Raw genomic sequence first — 13432 nt, forward strand, 5'->3', positions numbered from 1 at the left:
TTTCACTTTCACTTTTCACTTTCATGCACTGAAGAAGGAAATGGCAACCTACTCCAGTGTTCTTGACTGGAGAATCCCAGGGACGGGGGCGCCTGGTGGGCGGCTGTCTACGGGGTCGCATAGAGTTGGACACAACTGAAGCAACTAAACAGCAGCAGCAGCTTTCTTTATAGTCCAACTCTCACATCCATACATGACTACTGGAAAAACCATAGCCTTGACTAGACAGACCTTTGTGGGCAAAGTAATGTCTCTGCTTTTTAATATGCTGTCTAGGTTGGTCATAACTTTCCCTCCAAGGAGTAAGCATCTTTTAATTTCATGGCTGCAGTCACCTTCTGCAGTGATTTTTTTGGAGCCCCCAGAAATAAAGTCAGCCACTGTTTCCACTGTTTCCCCATCTATTTGCCATGAAGTGATGGGACTGGATGCCACAATCTTAGTTTTCTGAATGTTGAGCTTTAAGCCAACTTTTTCACTCTCCTCTTTCACTTTCATCAAGAGGCTCTTTAGTTCTTCTTCACTTTCTGCCATAAGGGTGGTGTCATCTGCATATCTGAGGTTATTGATATTTCTCCCAGCAATCTTGATTCCAGCTTGTGCTTCATCCAGCCCAGCGTTTCTCATAATATACTCTGCATATAAGTTAAATAAGCAGGGTGACAATATACAGCCTTGACATACTCCTTTTCTATTTGGAACCAGTCTGTTGTTTCACGTCCAGTTCTAACTGTTGCTTCCTGACCTACATACAGATTTCTCAGGAGGCAGGTCAGGTGGCCTGGTATTCTCATCTCTTCCAGAATTTTCCACAGTTTGTTGTGATCCACACAGTCAAAGGCTTTGGCATAGTCAATAAAGCAGATGCTTTTTCGATGATCCAGTGGATGTTGGCAATTTGATCTCTGGTTCCTCTGCCTTTTCTAAAACCAGCTTGAACATCTGGAAGTTCACGGTTCACATATTGCTGAAGCCTGGCTTGGAGAATTTTGAGCATTACTTTACTAGCATGTGAGATGAGTGCAATTGTGCAGTAGTTTGAGCATTCTTTGGCATTGCCTTTCTTTGGGATTGGAACGAAAACTGACCTTTTCCAATCCCGTGGCCACTGCTGAGTTTTCCAAATTTGCTGGCCTCTTGAGTGCAGCACTTTCACAGCATCATCTTCTAGGATTTGAAATAGCTCAACTGGAATGCCATCACCTCCACTAGCTTTTGTTCATAGTGATGTTTCCTAAGGCCCACTTGACTTCACATTCCAGGATGTCTGGCTCTAGGTGAGTGATCACACCATCTGATTATCTGGGTCATGAAGATCTTTTTTGTACAGTTCTTCTCTGTATTCTTGCCACCTCTTCTTAATATCTTCTGCTTCTGTTAGGTCCATCCCATTTCTGTCCTTTATTGAGCCCATCTTTGCATGAAACATTCCCTTGGTATCTCTAATTTTCTTGAAGAGATCTCTAGTCTTTCCCATTCTATTGTTTTCCTCTATTTCTTTGCACTGATCACTGAGAAGGCCTTCTTATCTCTCCATGCTACTCTTTGGAACTCTGCATTCAGATAGGTATATCTTTCCTTTTCTCCTTTGCTTTTCGCTTCTCTTCTTTTCACAGCTGTTTGTAAGGCCTCCTCAGACAGCCATTTTGCTTTTTTGCATTTCTTTTCCTTGGAGATAGTCTTGATCCCTGTCTAACTTACAGAGCTAATAGCAGAAGCATTTCTGCATACCCTCTCCAGGTCTCTAGACCTGGTCTTGTTAGGCTGTCATTGCCTGCAATTTAATATCCAAACCACTGAAAATGCATGGGTCAGTAGACAGGTTTTTTGTTTTGCTTTGTTGTAATTTTTAAAAAGGGGAGGGGATGCTATTTTTAAATCCAGGTCCAACAAATGACTCTCTTCACAAGACTACAGCTACTTCATTTCAGACCAACTTACCTTCATACCAGGGCAAAACATAAGTTAATATATAGTAAGCATGCACAGTCAGTTGTGTCTGACTCTCTGCGACCCCATGGACTGTAGCCCACCAGGCTCCTCTGTCCATGGAATTTTCCAGGCAAGAATACCAGAGTGGGTTGTCATTTTCTTCTCCAGGGGATCTTCCCCACCCAGGGATCAAACCCACGTCTCCTGCTTGCCAGTCATATTCTTTAACGCTGTGCCACCTGGGAAGCCCTAATGTACAGCAGAACTGCATGAATTACATTACATCAACATTCAGCACACTGGTTCACCATGACCCAGGTGTTATCACTTGCCACTGTGGACAACCAATTGCTGAATAAGGTCTAAAATCTTTAAAAATTAATAAACAATAGGAAAACTAACAATTTGGACTGATGGTCAGTAGCGTGTCTCCCAGTGCCTCTCTTTTCAATTTCAAAGGCAGAAGCAGAGAAAGGTGTACTGCCCACTCCCAAGAAATTAAGAAAACACAAACCCTCATTTGTGCTAAATTTGTACATCATTAATTTCCTTTTCTCAAAAATTGGTGTATTTTTACATGATAGGTTAGGCTGCAGGACAAAAGATTTCAAAGGGGAGTTCCTTTCCACTACGGCTTCATAGATTGGACAGCAAGTCTGAACAACCTAAGGTTGCTGGATATCCCTGCTTATCTGCAAAAAAAATTTTTTAAAAAGCTTAATCTCTTGGCTTGAAAAATAAAACACACCTACCAAAAATTTCCCTTTGCACATAGCAGCTGTATTCCTAATAAGCTTATACATAACCATTTTTATTGCTCGCTCACTCAGTCACTTCAGTTGTGTCAGATTCTGAGACCTTATAGACTATAGCCCGCCAGGTTCCTCTGTCCATGGGGATTCTCCAGGCAAGAATACTGGAGTGGGTTGCCATGCCCTCCTCCAAGCGATCTTTCTGACTCAGGGATCAAACTCACGTCTCTTTGCATCTCCTGCATTGGCAGGGAGGTTCTTTACCACTAGCACCACCTACTTGCTCTTAAATATAATTCTTACAGACTCCAGAGCACATTGCTATCTGATGGAACTGTGATGAAATCTTGTGATAATATAGGTATTTCTCCCATAACCATATATTATACAACTTAAAGTTTCAGAGAATTCCACTTTCGGCATGACATATGAGAAGCTCCATGGGCCCACTTCCCAGTGAAACTCTGAAACTTATTTCTTAAAACAATCATTTAATGTCTCTGGAAGTTGTCCTAGGAGCATACAGCAAATAAAGAAACACTAAAAATCTAAAACTCAGTAAGAACAGTAAGAGTCTGTAATATTGAAACTAACACTCCCTCCTCCATACTCCTAGTTCAGCAAGACGGTACTGCACTCCAGACTGGTATAGCCAAGAACCCTCTCCCCACAGCTCCCAATCAGAAAACCATTTTCCCAGGAGGGGCAGGACATCAGCATTATTTGTCCTGCTGCCACCCATCTGTTGCTGACTACAGAAGAAATTGAAAATCTAAACAGACTTATAAAAAGTAGAAAGATTGAAGTAGTAATCACAAAACTACCTACAAAAAAAGACCAGGCTCAAAGAAAGAAAGGGAGGAAAGATTAGGCTCAGATAGTAAATTCCACCAAATGTTTTTAAAAAATTAACACCAGTTGTTCACTAATCTCTCCAAAAAATAAAAGAGGAGGGATCACTTTCCAACTCATTCTATGAAGCTAGTGTTACACTGATAACAAAACTAGACAAATACAAGGAAAGAAAACTATGGACCAGTGTCTCTTACAAATGTGTATGTAAAAATCTCCAACACAACACCAGCAATGTGAATCAAGCAATATATTATTAGAATTAAACACCACGGCCAAGTGTAATTTACCCCCAGGAATGCAATGTTAGTTTAACACCCAAAATTATTTAAGAAAATATACCAAACTAATGAAGTAAAAATAAAAAATCACCTGATCATATCAACAGAGTCAGAAAAGGCATTTGACAAAATCCAAAATTCTTCAATTGTAAAAACTCTTGATGGAAGAAATTTTCACATATGAGATATGGGGAAGTCATTCTGGCTTATATATAATTAAATTTAAACTTTACATGAACTAGAGCAGCCTGTCGAATAGCCTGTCTTATAGCCTGTCAAATATGTATGGTACATTTGCTTTAACCATTAAAGAAAAGAGTGCATTTAAAAATTAAAATGGAGTAACTGTGATTCAGACATCCAAAATGGAGCCAGATGGCCATGGTGGATGTATTTTATTCATGTTACTGCATCAGTGAGAACTTAGATTATCTGAACTGTATCAAACTCAATGATACATGCAGCAGTTTTCAAAACAATATCTGCTAACAGCTACCAGCTGCAACCTTATAATCTCAAAGTCTTTCCTCATAACTATGCAACCATTTCAAACCCCAATAAATCCTTGCTTAACAAGCACCCTTCCAAGCTCCAATCCTAATTCTTGACAAACAACTTAAGTAACTTTGTGGTTATAAAGTTGTAACTTCTTGAATCTGTATCTCCCAGGCTGTAGCCCTCAGTCTGGCTCAAATAAAGCTCTTCTATTCTTATTATAGATTGTTTATTGATTATTAGCACCTATGTTTTCAACATACTAGGAATAGAAAGGAACTTCCTCAAACAGAAAGAGAACACTTATATGCAAAACTCATAGTTTATACCATATTTAATGGTGAATGACTGGATGCTTTCTCCCTAATATCAGACACAAGTCTAGGATGTCCTTCTTAACCACTTCATTTGACTATTATACTGGAGGCTGTAAATTAGCCAATTAAGTGGAAAAAAATTAAAGGCTTCCAGATTGGAAAGGAAGAAGTAAAACTATCTTTACTTACAGATGACATGATCTTGTATATAGAAAATCCTCAAGAATTCAGTAAAAACAAACAAACAAACAAAAACTATTAGAGCTAATAAACAGATCAGTAAGGTTGAAGGATACAAGATCAACATACAGAAATCAACTGTATTTCTATGTACTGGCAATGAACAATCCAAAAATAAGAAACAACTGCATTTACAATAGCATCCAAAGAATAAAACACTTGGGAATAAAAGTAACAAAAGACATATAAAATACATACTCTGAAAACTACAAAATATAGTCAAAAGAAATAAAAGATCTAAACAGGAAAACACACCATGTTCATGGTTCTGAAGCCTTAACATTATTAAGATGGCAATACTTCCCTAATTGATCTCCACATTCAATGCAATCCCTACCAGATTTCCACATGGCTTCTTGCACAAATTGACAGGCTTCTGCTGAAATTCTTATAGAATTACCAGGGACTCAGAATGGCCAAAATAATCTTTTAAAAGAAGAACAAAACTGGAGAACTCATATTCCCCCATTTCAAAAATTACTACAAAGCAACAGGAATCAGGACAGTTTGGTACTGGCATATGAGTAGACATAGACAAATGAAAAAGAACTGAGAGTTCAGAAATAAACTCATGCTTATAGGAGCCTTACTCATAACACCCAAAAGGTGGAAATGACCCAACTGCCTACCAATTAATGAATATATAAACACAAAGTAGCATAGCCATACTGTAGAATATTAGTCAGTGATGAAAGGAATGGAGTAACTAATATATGCTGCAACATGGATGAAACTTGAAAACATTACTTCAAGAGAAAGAAGCCAATTACAAAAGACCACACATTATATGATTCCATTTATATAAAATGTACAGAATACACAAATCCATAGAGACAAGGCAAATTGGTGGTTTCTTAGGTTTGAAGGAGAGGAAAAGACAGGAAAGTTATAAGTACAGGGTACAAGGTTTCTTTCTGAGATGATAAAAATATTCTAAGATTTACTGTCGTGCAACTGATGGTTGCACATATCTGTGAATAGATAAAAAAAATTGAATTGTACACATTCAATGGTTTAATTGTATGGCATGTGAATTATATTTCAATAAAGCTGCTATTTTTTAAAGAGTATACAGTGATGAACACATGGGGGATTGCTTTACTATTATGTTTTTATTTATGTTTAAAATTTTCCATAATAAAAAATAAAATATTTTACTCTTTTTAATAATTGAGTGCCTTTATTTTTATTTTTATTTTTCATTTTCTAAAATCAGTTCAGTTCAGTTCAGTCACTCAGTGTTTTATTTTTTATTTGGCTGTACTAGGTCTTACTTGTGGCACACAGGATCTTCGAACTTCATTGTAGCAAGTGGTATCTTTACTTGCAGCGTGTAAGATCTAGTTCCCTGACCAGGGATCGAACCCAGGTCCCCTGCATTGGGAGCATGGAGTCCTGGTCACTGGATCAAAAGGAAGTCCCCAAGTTTCACCTTTTTTAAAGTAGGGTACTCCTGTATTTTGGCCACATTTACCACTCTGTCAGAAGAACAATAGGTTGGCAAATTAAATTCAGAAGATTAGCAAAATAAATTCTACCCTTTCTCCTAGAAGGACATCCTACCCCATTGAAAGAGAAAAAAATTAACCGTAAATTAAAACTCATATAAGATGCTAATTCATTTTCCAAGTTCAAAAACATACAGGTCTTGACCTTAACATATTAAGGTAAGCAGTTGGATGGCAGAGGTCTATTACTGGCAGGAAAGGAAGAGAGAAGAAAGGAACAATGGTAATAAGGCATTTTCAGCCATGAAATCTGGCTTTTTTGTTACAAAAACAAATTTAAAATATTCCAAATAATTAAAGTTTAATATGCATAAATTGATTTTAATTGTATTTAATTAATTGTCTTCAATAAAAGTAAGAAATAAGAATTTGCATTTTATCCCCTATTCATTCAGTGTTGATTTTCAGCTCCTTAATGATTTTATGTTTTTTGCCTGTTGTGCTTAGTCACTTAGTTGTGTTCAACTCTTTGCGACCCTTTAGACTGTAGCCCACCAGGCTCCTCTGTCCATGAGATTTTTCAGGCTAGAATTTTGGAATAGACTGCCATTTTCCTCCTCCAGGGGATATTCCTGACCCAGGGGTAGAACCTGAATCTCCTTTGTATCCTGCATTGTAGGCAGATTCTTTACCCATTGAGCTATCCAGGGAAGCCCTTTTCTGTTTTTAGACAAATGTAAAATAAAAACCAAATATCAGGTTTTTCATGGCTATCATCTCCCTTCACTAGAAAAGAAAATAATAGCTAACATTTACTAAGTATTTACTAAGGCCCCAGGTACCATTCTAAGTGCTTTGCAAGTATTCTAATCTTCATAACAAAACTACAAAGTAAACCATAGATACTCTTTTATAGGTTTCCTTGAACAAAGAGAGGTTAAGAAACCTGCACAAGTGATCACAACTATCAACAGCAAGAAGTTGGAAGTAACACCCAAAACCAGGCTATCTACTTATAAAGAAGTGCAGCCACCTCACAACAATTAAAAAGCTATAACTCTATTAACGTTAATTCTAATCACTGTGAGTTCAGACTTCAGGCAAGGATCTCCCATATTTAATTAACATTTTAAAGGATGATTAGAAAACAATAATTAGAAGGTTTTAACAGATGCATATTATAAATAGCCACAAAAGACTGATTTCTTAGACCTTATTAGAATATTAAATAAGAACTCATCTCTTTATCCCTTAACCTCTGGAAATTCTCTTCCACACTTCTCACTTTCTTTTTTGTTTTTAATATTTATATATATGTTATCTCCCACATCAAGTTTACTCAGATTTAGTTTTCATTTAAGACATAGGTGTTTTAATACCTCATTTGCTTAGTTCTAAAATATGGAAGGATGGCTAGATGAACAGCTGTGGCAATAATAACCCCAAGAATCTTCTGGAAGGAACACATGGGTGAGATGGCAGATGCTGAAATTAGGAGGCTAAGACATTGACACTGTCGCTTTTCATCTCAGGAGCTTTATTTTCTCCAGGTCATGCTAGTGCTGTCTCGAATTTTGGAAAACATTGGTCAGGTCTTCCAGTCCAGGCAGGATGACAAATGCACAGAGTTAGAAGAATGTTGCTTTTGAAGACAATATTATAGACTCAGTGCTAGAATTTTAATAAAAACCACAAAAGATGAAAGAGCACAGAAGAGGGAGTTGGACAGACCCCAAATGTATGACCTTAGACAAGTCCCTCTTCCTCTAGATTTCCAGTTGTTCTGGGAAAATGGGAGAATAAAATAGCCTAACACATGTAACTACTTATTAGCCCAATGCCCAGTCCATAGGAAGCACTCAATAAATGTCAGTAGTAACCTCTCAGTAGTAATAGCAGTAGTGCTGGTGGTGGTTATGGTATGTTTCAAGCAAGACAAAATTACAAATGTGAATGCCAACGTCAGTCCCTCTGCAATGAAGATCTAAACTGAAGGTGAAAAGAATGATAGTAACTTTTCATTAATCAGTAAGAATGCTTTGTGTTTCAATAATTTTTGAGAAATTCCTTATCCTGAGGGATAAGATTTGCTACAAACTTCAAAAGTTGCAAAGCTTTAAAAATTACTATATCCTATTGATACTGGATTTTTTTTGTCCCTTCAAAGGAGGTTTCCATCCAGAAGTCTCACCAAAAACATAAGTGTGTGGTTGTAATTTAAGAACAACAATTACTCATAATTACACAAAATGAAAAATTCCTTAAACTTATAAATTGTAAATCATTTGCAGAATTTACAAAGTTTCTTTTATATATTATTCTAAATAATAGTTCAATCGATTCACCAAAAAAATGTTCAACAAATATTCTCTTTAGGTATTTGCAGCAAATACGTAAAGAGGTTAGAAAAATCTCTCCCTCTGAATACTCACAGACTTTAGCTAAGACTCATCCTTTTCCCTCCAGCATCCTCAAATTCTGGATGTCTGTGATATGGTTTCATTTTTAAAGTAAAAGTGAGATGGGATGGGGGGGGTGGGGAGTTGGGAAAGATCCACAAAATTGGAGTCAATTGCAGGGCATTTAACTGGGGAAGAGAGATCACCTCAGTTCATCTAAACTGCTGTGGTCTGCAATGTAAAGGGAGAAGGAGAAGGAATAATCCTATTGCAAGAAGGAATTAAGGGGTATTAGTACATGCATCCTACTTCAGTCACAGGCTGGGAACTGCTTTGACCATTTGTTCAGAAGACCTGTTGAAGTGTCACAGGAGAATGCTTGTGCACCATGTGACACTCCTGAATGGAATCTTTAAAAATTCGTATCACCCTTTCTCGATATGTTTACAGGATCACACACACACATTGTTCTGGTTATTTCCTTTGAATGCAAACATATTCCATAAGAAACCTGTTATCCTCTATCTCCCAAAACCATTACATGGCATCAGAGAATCAATCTGATCAAAAAAATATAAAATAAAATAAAAGACGGAAAGGGCATTAATGAATTCGATGTTTAATTCTAGACATACTTTCTTACCTAATGCTGAATCAGGTGGGTCCTGCCCCACCGTCCTTCGAGGTCTCTATGGATTTCCCTTTAAGAATGTCTGCCAGGGTCCCAGGGCTGGAACGACGAGCAAGATCGGACGTCGCAGAGAAAAGCAATCTTTACTACTCCTTCTCGTTCTCCTGATCCAACTTGTTCCACGACCCGGGCAAAGAGAGAGTCTCACCAGGTAGCACCACCAGCTCCACGGAGTTGGAGTGATCCCATCAAGTAGCTCTCCCGCATCCTCTCTCTGTCACCCTCAGAGACGAGCAGGAAAAACGGCATCCGTCCCGTGGCAGAGATCAGGCAGGAGAGAATAGAGGAAAGTTATGCTGCTCACAAAGAGGAGGAAATGATGAAGGAGGCAGTGAGTGGGATGTAGCAGAAAAAGGACAGCAGCGGCGGAAGGGACACCTCCCGATTCAAGCCTAACTCCAAGCCATCTTCGCCCTGTTGTCATAGCACTTTACAACGAACGCTATTGCGCAAGTCAGATAGCTGAGTCCCAATGCCTTCTGGGGGTTGTAGTCCGGAGTGTCTCTGGAGCGCGGAGGACGGAGAATTTTTTCTGATAGTTGAAATCAGATTTCTACTAGGCGGAGCTGGAGTGAACCACTGCCTACTCCTCATTAGCGGTGAGACAGAATTAATTCGACTCCTGTTTTCTGTCCTCAGACAGACTTGGACGCAGGTTCTGAGGAAACCCACCTCCCACCTCTGGCGCGGACGAAGCCACGGCCCCCAATCCAGGCTCCGGTCCCGCCGCCGTGGGTGGGGCTTTCCCCGGAGGCGTGGCTAGGGTGGGGCGGGGCTCGGGTGCGGCGGGGCGGGGCGGGGCGGGGCGGGGCTGGGGGCGGGGCGGGGCGGGGCGGGGCGGGGCGGGGCTGGGGGCGGGGTCCCAGTAGGTTTCAGGGCCAGAGCATCAGAGGCCCTGGCCACCCTGCGACCTCTTCTCTTGAAACGGGAGGCGCAGGAGGCCTGGTCCATGGAAGAAGCAACCATGGCGAGGGTGAGCGCAAGCGTGTGCGCCCTGGTGGCTGGGGTGCCGCTGGCCCAGTACATGGTCACATTAAAAAGGAAGGAATACGTACTGTGCGTATTCTGGAACTCCCCAGAATTTTCTGCTCAATAACAACAACCCTGGAAAAACACTACCTGACTTCTTTCCTTGGTTCTCCTCTTATTGATTCTGTAAACCAACTTCTTCCTGCAACGCGATTACATTTCCTTTGTTTGTAAATCACAGCTTCCAAAGCCTTTGTCGGTCGTTTTTCTTGACTATTTGAATGTCTTAAAAGGCATCATATAGGTCACTCATTGGCCCAGATAATTTCCATTGTTGCAGAATGCAAGTGTGTGTGCCTTAAGCACAGTGAAACTGAAACTGTTAGTCTTTAAGTCGTGTCCAACTCTTTGCGACCCCATGAGCTGTAGCCTGCCAGGTTCCTGTCCATGGGATTTCCCAGGCAGGAATAGTGGAGTGGGTTGTCATTTCTTTCGGACCCAGGGATTGAACCCGGGTCTCCTGCATTGCAGGCAAATAGCCCAGACCCAAATGTTGGAGCTCAGAGCAGAGAAAGTTTTATTGCAGTGCCATTCAAGGAGAATGGGTCAAAAGTGTTCAAAAAAAAAAAAAAAAGAAAAAACCCTGAACTCCTCGAAATGTTTCAGCAAAAAGCAATTTTAAAGGCAAAGTTGGGGGGAGGTGTCCCAAGGTATGCGATCAGCTTCTGTGCAATGGGGACTGGGGCTCATGATAATCAAGTAGTTAATTTCTTCCATGATTGTGGCAGTTTTTAGCATCTGAAAAACTCAGGAAATATGCATGAGATACTATTATCTGAGTACTTCAAACAGGAGCTTTGGCAGAGGATATGGGGGAGAGATCTATCCTGGGAAGGCCCCATAAGGTCATGATCAGTTACACATGAATGGCTAAATCTACATTCATTCAACAATTCTTATTGGCTTCATTGTTAGAGGAAAAGATAATTTCCAAGTTCCAGGGCATATGTCAGTATAATTTCAAATATCTATGCATAGCTTCTGTGTGTTTGTATTTTCCTGAATAAATTTGAAGAAGTTCTTCACATTTTGCAGCATTAACAGTTTGAATATTTTGGCAAGTATTTCCCTTATGCTGTTATTTTTACTTCCTCTGCAGTTTCTTCCATTATTTCAAGGCTGAAAAAATTATATATCACATACAGTTTCAAAGCACAACCTAGTTAAGCACTTAACACTTTTGCATCCTGGTTCTGGAGAAGGAAATGGCAACCCACTCCAGTCTCTTGCCTGGAAAATCCCATGGACAGAGGAGCCTGGTAGGTTACAGTCCACGGGGTCGAAAAGAGTGGGGCACAACTGAGTGACTTCACTTTCACTTTCTATGACCTACTAGTTGTTTCCTTGTGCAAGTCACTGAGCTCTCTGAGCCTCTTTATCACTAAATAAAGATAATACACATGGGTGGTAACAGCACTTGTTACAATTTTTTTAATTAAATGAACTATTATACTATTAAGAGCTTTGTTCAATGACCACATAAAGATGCACAGTATATACTGGCTTTTCATTTCCAGAACCCAAATCTTATCTAAATTCAATATATTACACCGACCATACGTCCCATGGATCATCGAAAAAGCAAGAGAGTTCCAGAAAAACATCTAATTCTGCTTTATTGACTACACCAAAGCCTTTGACTGTGTGGATCACAACAGACTATGGGAAATTCTTAGAGAGATGGGAATACCATACCACCTTACCTGCCTCCTGAAAAATCTGTATGCTGGTCAAGAAGCAACAGTTAGAACTGGCCATGGAACAACAGACTGGTTCCAAATTGGGAAAGGAGTACATCAAGGCTGTATAGTGTCACCCTGCTTATTTAACTTATATGCAGAGTATATCATGAGAAATGCCAGACTACACAAGCTGGAATCAAGATTGCTGGGAGAAATATCAATAACCTCAGATATGCAGATGACACCACTCTTATGGCAGAAAGTGAAGAAGAACTAAAGAGCCTCTTGATGAAAGTGAAAGAGGAGAGTGAAAAAGGTGGCTTAAAGCTCAACATTCAGAAAACTAAGATCGTGACATCTGCTCCTATCACTTCATGGCAAATAGATGGGGAAACAGTGGAAACAGTGGCTGACTTTATTTTGGGGGGCTCCAGAATCATTGCAGATGGTGACTGCAGCCATGAAATTAAAAGACGCTTACTCCTTGGAAGAAAAGCTATGACCAACCTAAACAACATATTACAAAGCAGAGACATTACTTTGCCAACAAAGGTCCGTCTAGTCAAGGCTATGGTTTTTCCAGTAGTCATGTATGGATGTGCGTGTTGGACCATGAACAAGGCTGAGCGCGGAAGAATTGATGCTTTTGAACTGTGGTGTTGGAGAAGACTCTTGAGAGTCCCTTAGACTGCAAAGAGATCCCACCAGTCCATCCTAAAGGAAATCAGGCTTGAATATTCACTGGAAGGACTGATGCTGAAGCTGAAACTCCAATAGTTCAGCCACCTGATGCAAAGAATTGACTCATTGAAAAAGACCCTGATGCTGGGAAAGATGGAAGGCAGGAGGAGAAGGGGACGACAGAGGATGAGATGGTTGGATGGCATCACCGACTGGATGGACATGAATTTGAGCAAGCTCCAGGAGTTGGTGAAGGACAGAGAAGCCTGGCGTGCTGCAGTCCATGGGGTGGCAGAGAGCCGGACACGACTGAGCAACTGAACTTAACTGATACATCGCATGGCTCACAAGTTTTGGAAAACTGGAAAATTTCTACGTAAGCCTCGCTTTCTTCAAAAACTGAGTGCATCCTACTAACGGGTAACGAGCAGCTCCTGTGTGCCTAGCGACTGGGGGATACGAAATGGTTTCCTGGCCTCCCGGGTTGGAGATGGCGAGGAAGTTGCCCGACTCCGAGAGGGGCCCAGCCACTCGCAAAACCGGCCCAACTCCACACGGCGTCCTAAGTGCCGCGACTCCTGGCCGCCGCCAGGGGGCGAGCTCTGGCCTCGGCACCAGCCAACCTGAAGACAG

General features: G+C 40.4%; 1 protein-coding gene across 20 annotated transcripts in view; it reads right to left on the minus strand.

Annotated features, from left to right (window-relative positions):
• BBS9 (Bardet-Biedl syndrome 9) overlaps nucleotides 1-13432 on the minus strand; it is a 458699-nt gene that overhangs the window by 444903 nt on the left and 364 nt on the right. For 19 of the 20 annotated variants that reach the window (XM_081533584.1, XM_081533581.1, XM_081533579.1 and 16 more), the window contains exon 1: nucleotides 9360-9829. The exons of the other annotated variant lie outside the window; for it this stretch is intronic. The gene's annotated coding sequence lies outside the window, so the exon portion shown is untranslated. Of the gene's footprint in view, nucleotides 1-9359; nucleotides 9830-13432 lie in introns of those variants that run through there. 20 annotated transcript variants of the gene reach the window in all.

The sequence above is a fragment of the Giraffa tippelskirchi genome, chromosome 10, assembly GCF_054371585.1.
Source record: "Giraffa tippelskirchi isolate mGirTip1 chromosome 10, T2T-mGirTip1v1.2.pri, whole genome shotgun sequence".
NCBI lineage: Eukaryota > Metazoa > Chordata > Mammalia > Artiodactyla > Giraffidae > Giraffa > Giraffa tippelskirchi.